General features: G+C 35.7%; 3 protein-coding genes across 3 annotated transcripts in view; 2 read left to right on the top strand and 1 right to left on the bottom strand.

The window, feature by feature from the left end:
* Positions 1–16438, top strand: part of LOC125801464 (zinc finger protein 239-like) — a 98411-nt gene that overhangs the window by 10069 nt on the left and 71904 nt on the right. The window lies entirely within an intron of this gene.
* The window catches only part of LOC125801463 (zinc finger protein 239-like), a 430185-nt gene that overhangs the window by 376948 nt on the left and 36799 nt on the right, over positions 1–16438 (bottom strand). The window lies entirely within an intron of this gene.
* Positions 1–16438, top strand: part of LOC125801314 (zinc finger protein 271-like) — an 85260-nt gene that overhangs the window by 36531 nt on the left and 32291 nt on the right. The window lies entirely within an intron of this gene.

The raw sequence follows: 16438 nt of genomic DNA, 5'->3' as shown, positions 1-16438 counted from the left end.
ATTTAGATTAGTTATTATTTTAACTCAGTTTCACTGACAACTGTTAAACTTATAAAATTTGTTAGAGTAAAAACTCATCTTGCGAATTATATTAAATATTGAAGTGTTTCATGTCCACTTTAATATTAGCTAATGTAGCTAACTAAGACATTCCAAACTGAAAAAAAGTAGATAAAGTTAGCTAAAGTAGATAACTAAAATATTCCACACTGAAATAATGTAGTTAACATTAGCTAGCTAGCTAAATCATTCCACACTGAAACATAGTTGACATTACCAAACATTAGCTAACCAAGCTATCTAAAACATTCCACACTAAAATGAAGTAGTTAAAATTACCTAAAGTAGCTAGCTCAAACATTCCACACTGAAATAGAGTAGTTAAAATGAGCTAACCTAGCTAGTGTTGTAGAAAAGAAAATGAAAGGTGGGCTACCCCCACCTCTCGTCCGGGGTACAACTCCCCTGCGTGTTCGTTTGATAGAGAGTCAGACAGTGGAGTGAAGTTGAAAGCAAACCAAGTATTTATTACAAAGCTCTGAATATTCAGGAGAACCCACACATGAAAGACCGTCTAACAGCCGTCCCAGCATAAGTTCTGACCCCCCTCTGATCTGACTCCATGTTTTATACCCCAAATGACGTGAAACCTGCTGATGAGGCGTTACTAAAATCATCTCATGTTAGTATGCATAATTTCACGTGTTAGTAATCCGTTTCACGTGTCTGACCGGACCATCAGTGTTTGGCCTTGACTGTGTTCTTCCAGAATGAAACATCGTGGCACTATCTGTGTGAGTGTGCATCACCCCCCGCTTTGAGGCAGCTGCAGGTTTCAGGGAGGCACCCACACACAGAGAAGGTCGCTTTGTCTAAGAGCCTCCTCTGTATCAATTTAGTTCATACAGTGTATCAGTCGAGTTCATACAGAGTGTACCAGTCAATGATTGATGGCCATTAATTAGGGTCATGCAGTGAACGAATGCTTCAAGAATAGATTTCATATGTTATATGTTAATGTGTTAATAACGCGTGGTTAGTCCACCATATACTAAATCCTATGTGTTAGTAAATGCCTTATGTATCATGTGGGTTAATTTGTCATAATAGATGTGTTAGTCACATGCCTGATCAAACAATGTTTATCTATATGTGTAAATAATATATATTGTGAGTATTGGTTAATCTTCTATATAAATGCGTGTAAAATACACTGTGAGTAATACAAATGATCAAATACAATGTGAGTATTGGTTATGCATATAGAATACAAAGTTTCACACAATGATTATGTAAATATAGATACTAAGATAAGTAATCTTAATTGAAAGATATTTGTCAATACACCCAAGGTAAAATAAACAGTTACTCTTCAATTCTCCCTTTTGACGTATCAACCAGATACGTCAACACATCGTAATTCCTCCAAATATGTATTTACATATGTTCAACACTTGATCAACACGTGAGTGAACATTTCGCTAATGGTGGGAGCGAAAACCTGTTCTGGCAGCCTTCCAACCAATTTTTTACAGGAAAAATTCTCCCACAGCCCCTCTGCCACCAGGCGGCTAATAATTCGAACTCTATCAAAGGAGGAAGTGACATCATTGCCTTAAAGTCATCCCCAAGACTGGTCGGTTTCCAGCATTTCCTCTTGCTCTTCCTCACACTCCAGTATAGGCCGATCCCCCCCATTATTGTCTATTGTGTTTGTTTGTGGCCTCGTCGGTGTCGATGGTCGGTTTATCTGTAACTCTAACTTTGATCCATCCGACAGGGTCGTTACCATTTACATCCACCCCGACCCCTATGAAAAATGCCGAAGATTTTTCCCCATTAGGATCGGATTGCCACTCTAATGCAATGGTTATTAGATTATTTATCGCACCATTATCCCTTTGTATGTTAAGTTTATTTCATTTCTCCCACTCACGAGTCGCCTAGCGTTCGCTTGGATCCCAATTGACATGTGTCGACCTAATTACGTGTTCCCACTTGTTAAAGGCCTGGCTTTATAAGCTGCTTGGTCGGTGTTATGGGTGATTCTCATGAAGCTGCAGGGAACATGTCCATGACAATTTTTTAAAATCAGTACTTAATTCACAAAAACTCTGATATTGTGTGTAAAGCAAATAGGTAGTACTGTATGGATCAATTGTTTTCATCATCATATAAAATTATTTTTATATAAATTAAATAAAAAATATATGGAAATTCTCATTACCGTTATGTGTCCGTACCCCTTCTTTCTAATTTTAAGTTAAACCATATTAAAAGTACTAAGCATATCGAATCAATAAAATAGATTAAAGTCATTTAAAATATCAACATTTATACATAATATAAATATTTTTTGTGTTGAACAAAAAAATTTACTTGATTTTAAACAAAATAACTGTGTCCGAACAATTTTTTCTCATTACCGTTTCACGATTTTACCCCCCTAAAAAAATTACACTGTGCCTTTAAATTGATCAGCTATCCCATGATGCATCACTTCAGAGACAAGCTTCAAAATGGAGATAAGGTCAGTTGGTCACTATTCTCTCCCTTTGAGAAATCTGTGTTAATATTGCTAAAACTGTCCTCAGTTACACTGTGTATTATCATTACCGTTATGGTTTAATACTCATTACTTTTAAAAATATAAAAATAAATTATTTCTTAACTATAAATAAATAAATAAAAAAGATCAAAGTAATTGTCAAGGACTGTGCTGTTAAGTTGATGGGATTTGTTGTGGAAATATGAAATTAATCATCAAAAAATGTTTTGAACCGTTGATCTAGCTTCGTCATTTACTGTAACGGTAATGAGAATTATTCTGGATCATATATGATTCAAATGATAATAAAATTCTATTTAAAAAAATATATGAAAAAATAAACAATATAGTAAAATACACATTCTATTTTAGCTTCTCAACTTGAAAAAAAATGCTGCAATGAGGTGAAAAACTTTTTATGTTAATGTCTTCGTGAGAATCACCCTTATGGTTACACTTAAGATTATCATCACGGGACCAACACAAGTACACCGCTTCCCCCTTGGACCCCTGCTTACCACAAGTAACCACGTCGCATAAGTTCACTGTCCATGCGGTCGTCTCACCCCAATAATAGTCTAATTCTATACCTCCCCAGCGCCTGATGCATTTTGAGTTAGGCTGATTGTTGGTTGATCGTTTGGTTCTATTAAGCTGTGTGGGCTGGTCTGTAGTTTTTGCGTTTATCGGGTGTATGATCGCCGAAGTGTTTACAATCGTTCCCTCTACCGTTGTTAGTTGTTCTTGTTTTGAGACAATGGTCAGTGTTATTATCATTATACCCATGAGGGCAACGGTTATTATTATCTGGAGCCATATTGGAATAAATAGAGGAAGTGCTGGTTCGTTATTGTGTCCGTACTTTGACCTGTCCCACCCCCTTTTTCCGTACCAAGCCATTATTGAACCATAAATGTGTTTTCCCTCTAAGTTTCCCAGTATTTAATAAACTTGTTACCTATAGCCCTATATGTGTAAGTGTTAAGGTTACAGAGTGTATTTTTTTTTTTTTTTTTTTTTTACAATTTTTTACAATTCCTCTACTTGGTCACAGCCAGGCTGTGTGCTGCTGCTGCTGCGCTCTGAGAAACTCTTTTCTCTGCTGTGGCCAGGCCATGCCCGTGCTGCGGGGGCTCTGCTGCCCCTCCTTCCTGCTGCTCTGGGAGCGATCTCTGTTGCTGCACAGCTGTAGAACCCTCGCCTATCAGTTGATCTGGGTACGTTGTTCTCTCAGTCACCTGGAAAGGCTCAATCCAGCCATGCTCGTTCCCCTTTCGTGCGTAATGGCGGAGGAACCCTCACTCTGTGTCCGGACTGGTCCACCTTTGCACCACTTTCTCCTTCTCCCCCTGTGTAAACAGATCTGAAACGAGACTTTTGTATTCGTTATAATCATGTTTAAGGTTCTCTATTCATTTTGGAAGTCTTTTAGGGGTCCTCCGTGTCTCCTTCCTGTAAGTTAAAATACATGGTTAAAATACATTTATCACACTTAACTTGAGCTCTAATTTCCCCTTGGAAGTTAATTATTTCATATTTAAATTTTGTCTGTGCACAGATTTCAGCCCAATTTTTGTTGTCTTACCTTCTTCAGTTGTCTGTCAGTTATATTCACTCATGATCTTTACTGTCAAATGTGCGTTCAATCCGTAACATTTAGTCATTTCTTTAAATCCCTAACTTTTAGGAATTTTCAATTTTAAATTGCAACATTTAATTATCATCACCATTAATTACTTGCTTTTACCTTCCTTTTGTTCACATCCCTTTCCCTTTTAGTGTAACTGCTTCCCTGTCGCTCTAATTATATCCAAATTAGCTCTTACAAACACTACTAATGTTCACCACCCAGTTTACCACTAGACACACACTATTTCTCGTGCATGCACACACTCACAAACTCAAACACTTCCACTCTCACAAACACCACCAAAACACACCTCAACTCTGCAGCATCATCGTACAGACCATATTTTACTGCTTCACAGCCCAAAGCTGCTGCTTTAAACGCACCTGCTGTTAAACCTACCACTGAATGCTTCCTGCATATCTTATATTGTATTGATAATACTACATAGATAATAAAAAAGGAACAAACATTTGGAAATATATCTGAATCGTGTTTATTATTATTGCTCCATGCAAAGTTTTAATGATCAGCTGCTCTATTCTCCCATTCATCTCCACACTGACTGATAGAAAATCAGGGCCCAAAGTTTTAAACTCAGCACAAACTACACATAATGTGGCTTCTGTGTCAGGAATGGTTCCATATTGATGTATTGGGCTTTCTTGGGTTACTTTTGCTTGGACTTTAGAATCACCGCTTGTGGCTATATTATTTTACCTGCCACTTTAATTTCCCCGGTGTGCTATTTTAATAAGAAATTATGTTTCTGACTTTTTTCAGTTCCCAAGATTTTATAAAGACTTGATTTCTAGATTTAGTTGATTTTATTTAGTGCTTTAAGAATTGGGATAAGTGGAAAGTGATTATTTTTCTCTGTATCAATCGTTCCATTACAGACAATAATATTAGCAATATCAATAAACAATTTTATGCTTTGCTTTGTTCTTGTTATTATAGCAAATAAAATCCGAACAATGCTTTTCATTTACTGATCAATATGTTCAATATGTATTTATGCATATACAATGCCAAGCAGATTGCTTTTCACAATTATCAACAATACATCTACTTCCTTAAGCAATTTATCAAACCTCACACATTGTTTTTCTTGTTAAAAAAAAATGGCTTACATGTTGAATAGTGAAAGTTTAATTTTGTGTCTACATTTCATATTTTAAAGTTAGGATTGAGTTTGTCTTAAAAGCTAAAACTTTTACAATATTGCTGAAAGTAATTGCTCATCCGCATAATGGTTGTTTTTAAAACCATACTTTAAAAGATAAACAAGCTAAAAGTTTAAAAAATGCTCTATATCTATAAAATAATGATTGGTCAAAAATGGTGGTAATATTGGTGTAAGAAAAAAAAACTAAAACTAAAAGTTAATAATAGGTTTAAAAATTCAAGAAAAAAGTAAAAAATAATGGCTGGGCGAATAATGGTGATCTATTTACATCTCCCCCTTTTTCTGAAACAGAATTTCTGTTTCAGAAAACTTAACACAAAATTGCTCCACCCTCTGTTGTCTTTCCCCTGTCCACTGGGCTGGTCTACCCTGCCCAGGCCTCCACTGACACACACCCCATCACTTCATTCATCCACTCACTCTCCCCCTGGGCTGCGCTTCCCCTCCTCTAACTCCTCAGAGATATTTTCTCCGTGGTCTGTTGAATTGCATGTGGTGGTCAGATCGAGACTGTGCCTGCCTTAGGTTGTCCCGTTGTAGTACGTTGGGATCTTACCCGTCTTTGGCTAACCAGCCTAGCCCACAGAACCACACACAGCGTAGCAGCACTGTTTTATCAACATTCAGTGCTGTAGTGTTCCTGCATGGTACAGTTAGGGAACGCACACCCGGGTATGTCATACTGTCATAAACTCACACTCTGGTGTTGACCTTGAAAGCCCGTGCAAGGCACCAAGTACCCATGGTTTATTATTTGTTATTATTTTATACATATTTTATTTATTACCATCATTATCACCTTTTCTCTCCCCGTGAATTTAACTCAAATGATTGACTTTGATGACACTCCTCTGGAATGGACCCAAAACAGTGCATGTCAATGCATAATTATTCAGATTTGGCATCTGTACCTTAAAGGTGTACCACAAGGTTAAGTTTCGGTCCAGTTTTATTTAATATATACATAAATTATATTGCTGGCTCTGCTTCTCAGATTGCAAACTTTACCATTATGCAGATGAAACAATTTTATATTGCTTAGCTGATTTTGTTCATGCTGCAGCCAGAAAATTTCAGAATGCATTTGCTTTATAGGTGGCATTGTATAAGCATGACAACTAAATTTATGCTGTTTTCCAGATCTCTTTCTAGTCTAATTTAATACTATAAAGAAAGAAAGTAAAGCAAGTTCTTCATTGCAGAAAGTAAAGCATATTGAAAGCAAAATAGAAAGCTCAATTTTTTTTAATACATTTGATCATGTCCCCTTTCAGAAAGAGACCCAATTCCCTGTAGCTTGAAATAGATGCAACACTGAGTTTCCTTTTCAAAAAAATAAAATAAAATAAATAAAAAGTAAAAAATAAGGTCTTTCCTCACTGGTTTCTGAAATCTACTATCGCTTTTAAGACAATCAAAATATCAGCATAGACTGAGATACATGATAACATAGAGAAATGAGATATTACATGTATCTTATATAGATCTCATTCAGCTGAGACTGAACTCAGGTCAGTCTAAATAAGACATAAATAGAAAGAGAGAAGGAAGAGAAACAAAAGCTGTGTTTGGAATGGCTCACTCATTAACTTATTCACTATTCACTATGTAGCATTTTCTATTTATTGAACTGATTATGGAACAATCAAACAATAAACTATGTTTATTTGTCCTGCTCTGAGGACATCTGACACAACAGCACTGCATTGCATAGTATATTTTGGGATTTCTAGCATACATCTTCTGTACAATATTATTATAATATAATATAATTAATAGTGAACTATATAGGGAAAAAAATTTACTGCTGAGTTTTGACAAAGCATTGCAAAAATGGCTTACACAAATGGCTTAGTATTTCTGCAATATGGAACGATTCCGAAGCAGCCACACACAGTCTTTTTTTTTATTTTTATTATTTTTTTTATTATTATTATTATTTTTTTTTTTCATTATTAGATTTGCTTATAGAATATAGAGTTAGACATATGTCCCTGTTAGGTTAGGGCCCCCAAGATATAGTCCAATACCCAAAATTAAGCTAATTATTTTCCTCAATTCTGACTCCCTTTTCTTTTTTATTTGTGTTGCTAACCAACCCCATAATCCCTTTATTAAATTCTCTAAATTCTCTAATTATCTATCCAGTCACACACCATTATTCAACAACTTAATTATTAATATTAACACTTCCCCAACCTTGCTTACATTAAAGTACACTTTACTCATGATTGGGTATTCACATTTTCACATTTTTTTTTTATTTTATTTTAGAACTGTCTTATAACGTATGCATATATTATATTATATTATATTATAGTTATATGTAACATCAGTCACTTTCGTAATAAATGTCATCGCACTTGACTCTTTTATTTATGTAATTATTTATGACCATTAGTAACATGTACTGCACTGCTCCGTTTACAGATAGATCTTTACCTTGTATAGTTAGGTTTTTTATATCCTTATATTTCTTATATATATATATCTATCCATCTACCCATACAAAAGCCTTTTCCCCCTGTTCACCTCTGTCCCCCATTTTCACTGTGTATTACTCTATTTCCCTACTTCACCTTGGACTCCTCCCCTGCAGTGGGACTCATCCATTCCTATTTCGTTGTCACACAAGATTTCGTACACTCAACCAATCACACTGCTCACAGGAGCTCCGCTCACACACAGTTTCACACACACTCCAACACATACGCACACACACTGTCTAATTCGCTGCCATACCCTTTCTCAGTCACTGCTCACACACACATTCTTTCTCTCCGCCACACAAGATACACATTTTCTGTTTCTCTCTCAGGAAAACTGGACACGCACACTTTCACACTCACAGGTGCACCTCCACAGTATCATGCAATAACTCTTAATTTAACAACTTGTAAAACTTCGTAGTAGGTACAGCGTCTACTAATTATTTACCAAATGTCTTGTGCAGGAACAACATCTGCTTATTTTTTAACACAAACATAAGAGACTTTGAGTAGGAACAGCATCTACTCATCCGAATTAAAAATAGAGAAGTAGGTCCTACGTCTACCCGAGCAGGGACACCTTCTGCTCTTTTTAACCGAATTAAAAATAGATATGAGTAGGTACAGCGTCTACTCTTCCGAATTAAAATAGAGAAGTAGGGACACTACCCGAGCAGGCACGACTTCTGCTCTGTTTAACCGAATTAAAATAGATATGAGTAGGAACAGCGTCTACTCTGGCTAGTTTACGAGCGGATCAATCTCGAGGTGAGCCTTACACCTGGCCGTTATCCGAACATCTCGTCAGAAGCCGGGGGGACACGCCAGCTCCCAATCCTTAACCCTTGAGTAGGAACAGCATCTACTCTTTTAACACCCTGGAATAGGAACAACTTCTATTCTCATTAAATTCAGTAGGTACAGCGTCTACCGTTTAACACCCTGGAATAGGAACAACTTCTATTCTCATTTAAATAGCTTGGTATGCTGCCTGCTTCCCTCCGGACAGCAGCCAGGGCGCCGCTCCACTCAAATTTGAAATAGCCAATATGCAGAATTTGATTAAACCGGCTCTGCTTACCTGTGTTTTTAAGTTCGGCCGTGAGTGGATCAGTGCCGGATGCTGTCCTTCGTCAGACTCGTTGTCAGAGGTCGGGGTCACCAAATTGTTGTAGAAAAGAAAATGAAAGGTGGGTCAACACCCACCTCTCGACCGGGGTACAACTCCCCTGCGTGTTCGTTTGATAGAGAGAGTCAGACAGTGGAGTGAAGTTGAAAGCAAACCAAGTATTTATTACAAAGTACTGAATATTCAGGAGAACCAACACATGAAAGACTGTCTGACAGCCGTCCCAGCATAAGTTCTGACCCCCCCTCTAATCTGACTCCATGTTTATACCCAAAATGACGTGAGACCTGCTGATGCGGCGTTGCTGAAATCATCTCATGTTAGTGTGTGCATAATTTCACGTGTTAGTAATCCATTTCACGTGTCTGACCGGACCATCAGTGTTTGGCCTTGACTGTGTTCTTCCAGAATGAAACATCGTGGCACTATCTGTGTGAGTGTGCGTCACCCCCCGCTTTGAGGCAGCTGCAGGTTTCAGGGAGGCACCCACACAGAGAAGGTCGCTTTGTCTAAGAGCCTCCTCTGTATCAATTTAGTTCATACAGTGTATCAGTCGAGTTCATACAGAGTGTACCAGTCAATGATTGATGGCCATTAATTAGGGTCATGCAGTGAACGAATGCTTCAAGAATAAATTTCTTATGTTATATGTTAATGTGTTAATAACGCGTGGTTAGTCCACCATATACTAAATCCTATGTGTTAGTAAATGCCTTATGTATCATGTGGGTTAATTTGTCATAATAGATGTGTTAGTCACATGCCTGATCAAACAATGTTTATCTATATGTGTAAATAATATGTATTGTGAGTATTGGTTAATCTTCTATATAAATGTGTATAAAATACACTGTGAGTAATACAAATGATCAAATACAATGTGAGTATTGGTTATATAGAATACAAGGTTTCACACAATGATTATGTAAATACAGATACTAAGATAAGTAATCATAATTGAAAGATGTTTGTCAATACACTTAAGGTAAAATAAACAGTTACTCTTCAGTAACAACCTCGCTCACATGCTCCAAGATGTGGAGACCATTGAGGAGTACTTTCTGACAATGCAGAAAGTGGTGATTCACTACAATGATAAATATATAATCACTTCGCTGTCCGCTTTCAGAGATGTCTCCGAGGACTTGTCTCTTGTACAAAACCAGCCTAGCGTCACACACTGTAAACCCGAACAGTACAAGTTTGATAAATTAAATAGGTTGTAATAACTCAAATACAAGTAAGAAGTTAATTTGACTCAAATTTTCAACATAATCTGTACTATTTTAACATTTTAAGGTTTTTGTGCTCAATCATTTTAATTTGTCTGTGTCACTGAACTCAAATAATTTTACAGCAATGCCACCTGACCTGACGAAGCTCCTCCTACACATTCTCCTGGGCAAGTGCGCCATACTTGCTCTGCTCGCTTCAGGCGGGCATTTTGTTTTTTGGGCTCCTGAATGAGGTGAGTTATCTGGTGATTTTGCCCCATATTCATATTTTACTGGTGTTTTAGCTACCTCGTGTACTACATTGAATATTTAATACATTATTTGCTAATATTTATGTATGTATTGTGAGTTAAAATTTTCTCTGCCATCTCAATGGTGGAAACTGATAGCTAGCTAGCTAAAGTAGCTAACGCTAAACTAGCTAGCTAAACTAGCTAACGCTAACTAGCTAGCTAAACTAGTAGAAGCCAGCATATTAATATTTAATTCATTATTTTTCATTGTCTCAGAGTTTACATTGCTGAATCAGCTGTGCATATATTTTAAATGTCGTGGGGTAACATTAGCTAAAATTGTTAGCTAGCTAGCTAGCGCTAACGTTAGCTTACTAGCTAGCAGGCCCCTATTACGGCCACCCCTTATTTTCGGCTAGCTAAGCCTTCTTGTCAGGCCACCTCCCGCCTTAAGATGAGACAAAACGTTCATACATTTAAATGTTGGGGGCTAACATTGGTTAAAATCGTTATATAAAAATAGAAAAGTTTATTAAATGTATTATTAATTTTAAAAAGCTATCGCTAATAGGGCTTCTGGCGCTAGCTTAGCTTAGCTTAGCTAGCTAGCCCCAGATGCTTTATAGCTGAGCCAGCTCCCGCCTTTAACCCCTTTCTTTTATTTATTTTTTAACCTCTAAACACGCCCTGGCCCGCCGGAGGGCCAGAAATTTATAATATTTCATATGTAGTTTTGTTTCTGAATAGTTATGAACAGTTATAGGCTCAATATAGATATACAATATACCATTTAAAGCTTAAAATATCTGCTTTTCACTTATTTAGCATATTTAGCAGTATATCCTTTAAGAAAATAAACATTTAGGGCGAAAAATGCCTTGGTTGGGATTTTAATAATTATTATTAATCATATTTGCGTTTATCGTTCATCCATTACAAATTTAATCACAAACAAACAAAAATATTACAAACTCGTGTGGGTGATGTTCTGGAACGCTGGCCTGCCTTAAAAGTAGATTCACAGGTAAAAATATTTTCCTTACTACACTAATTCAATATCTTGTATCAGATTTATAGCAGATACTGTCCTTTCTTTCATGGCCACTGTGTGTACCAAAATTTGTGCGTAGTGATCGTATCTTTTTACCCATATTTACAGTATGGTAGAGAAATTTGCATATTTTCCAATAAATGTGATATGAACGTGTTTGCCAGTATTTTTTTTCTCTACAGGACAACATGCACTACGCACATATATTCTGACCTGAACTTTTTTTTTTTGCAGATCTGTGCAGAATTTCATAGAATTACAAACGTCAACCTAAAAAACCACTTCTATGCTGAGTTGGACCGACATGCCCCTCATCTTCTGAGCTTGTTCAGGATTAAAGCAGGACGTGCTGGAAAAGTGTCTGAAGTTCTGTGTCAGCTCTTCAGAATATATGACCTCCAGGTCAGTTGGTTGCACTTTGTGATACCTGAATAATATGCTATGGTGTATTATAGCATTTGTTTGATTACATTTTATTTATAAATACATGGTTATAGTATAACGTAATCATAGTGGAGTGTGGCTGTAATGACAAGCATGACCAAAAGTTAAAAAATGTTTTCATGCTTAAGGAGCAAGTTGATGTGCACGTCAGACGTGCTGCTGTCTTCATGAGGACGACTCCAGTTTTCTGAAGACGTGGAATGTAAGTAAGCATGCTGTTTTGTTAATCATAAAATCAATTGTAATAATGGTTATTAGTATCCAACCTAATCTGCATGATGACAAGGACATTTTTGTTTTTGTGTAGAACTTTGAGCAGCGAACCAATGATATAGATTACATCCACACAGATAATAAACACAGAGAATAAGTAATATAATGTACTCAGTTACAAGGAGTCACACTAAATAAAAAGAAATGGACAGTCCTGCTTGAGCAGTTTTTTATTTATTTATTTTTTTTTAACAAAATGGGGAAGACAAAATTGTCAGGGTCTTGATCTTTAACCCATATCCACCACCTAGACACAGCTCCACTGTGCAAAAGAGGTATAATTGACAAGGCTAAATGCAAGACATCCATCCAAACACCCATAATAGAGATGAACTGATGTGGGAATTTTGAGCCGATATCCAATATTACACATGTGCTTAAGTTAATACATTTTAAAGTAGCACTGCCAGTGTTGGCCAATTGTAGCAGCACATCCAGCATCAATTGGTACTTTTCCAGCCTACAATAAATATCTGTTTGAAATATTGGCAAGTATCAGCCATCATGGCTTCATGTTTTTTAAAAAGGCAGTTATCTGTCTAACGATATATCTACGAATTTCTACTAACAAAACTTGTGATGTTATCACTACCATAGGGGCAACAGCAATCTAAAGCTAAATTATTCAATAATAGCAAATAAAATATTGTAATTTACCATGTAAATATTTTTTATCTAAAATTTCCCCAAAGTGAATTCCAGCATGTTTAATTCTGTAGAAAACCTGTAAAAAAAATCCATGGTGTTTCTTGTCCACTTAAACCTCAATTTCTCTTCTCTGGAAGGCAGATTAAAGCTATTTCTTCTTTTCTTCATTGACGTGTACCTACATTTTAAATAAATTTGTCTGTAGGCTTATGTAGCTGATACTCTAATCCATGTTATAAAATCTGAATAAAAATATATTGGGGGTGCAAAACATTGTGATACGATATGATATCAATGATATTTTCTTGCCCTTCTTCAAGCAGTAAAAAAACTCTAACTAAGCCTGGTGCATAATTTCGTTATCGATTTATCATACGATAAACATGACAATCGTTTTTGACAAAATTGATAATAGCGTAGTGTTTATTTGCATGTGTAAGTGAGGACTTTTAAACAGGTACACTGTTTCTCCTGTCTGCTCCATCTGAGAGAGGAGAGTAGGAAGTGAACATGTGTAAATCAAATATAATTATTTGGTAAATATGATCTGATGCGCTACCCAAAAATTAGGATCCTTTCTGATCAATTTGGAAGGAGAGCTCATTAACGTGATTGAGCTGACTTAATTTTAAAACAATCAAATATACGTAATATGTATATTTGTGTACACAAATACGTGATAAATGTTTCTCATGATTAATCCTGGGACTATATCATCCATAAAAAATTACATGACAATTATAAAATGTCCAAATGTTTGTTTATACATACACCAGTTGATGTCACGTTTTATGTTTTATTTTATGCTATGATGTTATGTAGTTTTTAGATTTTTTTTTTTTTTTTTTTTGCCTTTGGAAAGATAAAGTAACACAATACATCTCTCTTCAGGTGTCCCAATCTGATGAACCCGACATTGATGACATGCCAATTGGTCTCCTCTCAATCAGTGCCAATTCAACTGATGCCACGCCATTGTGTCCAGAGAGGATTGCAGTTGTGCTTGAGGGTAACATTGTTATCGAACACCCCACATTAGCTGATGCATTTGTCACGCTTTTTGGACTTATGTACGCACTGCATCTAAGTTACCCAAAAGAGTTAGCAAACACTTTTGACTTCACCCAGAAAGTCTTGATGGGACTGGAGGATGGAAAGTTGAGGCCCAGAGTGTTGACCCTTAAAAACGAGCTGTTGGCAGTGGAGTAAATTGAAGTATGAAGAAATGTTACACCGTTGCTAATTCATGCAAGTGTCTGGACATGGTTCAGTTATTACATTCAGTCCCATGTGTCCAGCCATGTTATGTTAGAGTTTGGTTTTCTGATTGCTGAAGGGAGTAGTGCACAGAAGTGTTCAGCGCTCTGCTCATCACTACCAGCAGGACTCTCAATCTGCTGAAAGCAATGCCATAAAAGCTTCTGTAAGGATCCCAATACTTTTTATACCTATGTATTGTATGTGTTCTTGGTTTTACTTGCAGAAAAAAACAGTTTTACCAGTGCAAAACCGGTGGAGAGCAGGTAGCGTGGCCCAAATGTTATTTTCTTGTTCAATTTTAAAGGAATAATAAGAAAGAAATGAGCGCTAGTGTTATGAGTTACTTTCTTGCGTTAAACTTCAATTTTAAATTTTAATGATTTTCATTACCACATATCAATGTGTGCCAAATTGGAATTGAATGTCAGACAAAAATGATACATATTAGGGAAAATTGTATTTGGTCCATTTTACCTGCTGTATGAATGTAGCCAGTGCTGTACATTTTCTACTGCTATGATCATCAAGTTTATTTTGTGTTAACTAGACTGAACTATGAGTGGAGGTTGTGTTAAAATTAGTCTGGTGTTGTGTTAAAAAAAAATGTCAGGGGAGTAAAGATGATTTTGATGATTCAATAATATTATGCCCAAAAGTACAAATTATATTAATGGGACTATTATTCACCAGATGCAGAAAAAAACTGTCCAGTGACTGTCCAGTTTTTTTTTAAACTATGTAATTTAAACACACAAAACTGTCCCTTACACCAGGGGTGTCGACTCTGTCCACATTGGGCTGGTGTGACTGCAGGTTGTTTTTTTTTTTTCCTGCAAAGCAGAAGCTCATGTTCTCATTTGTTTGAAGACTGACTAATGGATTAAACTAGTAGAATCAGGTGTGTTGCTGGTTGGTTTGAATAAAAATCTGCAGCCACACTGGGCCAATATGGAGAGGTTTAGCAACCCTGCCTTACGCTGTCAAAATGTATTTATTAATTGCCCTGTAGAAATTTTCCAAAATGACCATACCATAATAAGTTTTTTTCTCTCCCTCTCTCCTGTGAAGTTGCATTGGACAGCAATGATGTTCAACTTGGTTTTAGTGAGTTACTCTTGAAGTGGGATTTTTTTTTAATGTATTTTATTAATTTATTTTTGCATTGCCACACAAAACCCCTAATGCGTCATTCTGCAAAAACAATGAATTATTAGAGGAAGGGTTTTTTTTTTTTTTTTGGTGCTCACTTTTTCTATTAGAGAAGCCACACTTTAGAAATCCTTGTGTTAAAAGGCTGTATAATTAAGCTTTATATATATATATATATATATATATATATATTTATTTATTGTTGTGACCTGATTATTTGACACATTTTTTTATACTTTTTTTTTTCGTATTCTCCACTTCTAAAAATGATTGATCCATTTCCTCAGGAATTTCCTTATGTACTGTTTGTGATTAATTCAAGTAATTTCTATTTTTATAGTTTTTCATTGTATGTGTAAATAAAAAGTTAGTTAACTGTTGACATATTTGTTTTTATTTTAAAATGTGTTCAAGTAAATACAGGTGTTGGACAATGAAACTGAAACACCTGGTTTTAGACCACAGACTTGCTGTCTTGGTCACAGATGCGTAAACGTAATTGAACATTCACACTCTGCTCTTACTGGTGCAATGTGCAATTAATGAAGATTGGACATCAGGCTGCTCCAATTTAACCATGAAACCTCCCACACTAAAATAAGGACAGGTGTTTCAGTTTCATTGTCTAACCCCTGTACATTTCTAACAGGTTCAAAAAACGTTTTTAAACTACTGTGAATTAGTTTTTTTTTTTTTGTTGTTGTTTTAACGAGAAATGTTTTCAAGTAAATGCAATAAAAAGATTTCGTTACCTATACATGATTTAATTGTGTACTTTGAACTTAAAATTATCTAGTAATGATAACTCAATAAAAAGTATTTATTTAGATTACAAGTGTAAGGTAATGTAACTTAAAATTACTTTGTAGAAGGTACTTAAATAAGAAAGTTTATTCTACTAAAAATTGTAAGTTCATATAGCTTAAAATTACTTAGTACAAGGTACTTAAATAAGAGAGTTTCTTCTAAGTGAAATTGTAAGTTCATATAGCTTAAAATTTTTTAGTTCAAGGTACTTAAATAAGAGAGTTTCTTCTATGTAAAATTGCAAGTTATTATAACTTAAAAGTATTTAGTAAATGGTACTTAAATAAGACAGTTTCTTTAACTTACAAAGTTGAGTTACTATCAATTAATAATTTTTATGTAATCAGTTTCACCAA

Source organism: Astyanax mexicanus, chromosome 4 (assembly GCF_023375975.1).
Source record: "Astyanax mexicanus isolate ESR-SI-001 chromosome 4, AstMex3_surface, whole genome shotgun sequence".
Taxonomy (NCBI): Eukaryota; Metazoa; Chordata; class Actinopteri; order Characiformes; family Acestrorhamphidae; genus Astyanax; species Astyanax mexicanus.
The sequence above is the reverse complement of the archived record's forward strand: the minus strand, read 5'-3'. Positions and strand labels throughout refer to the sequence as shown.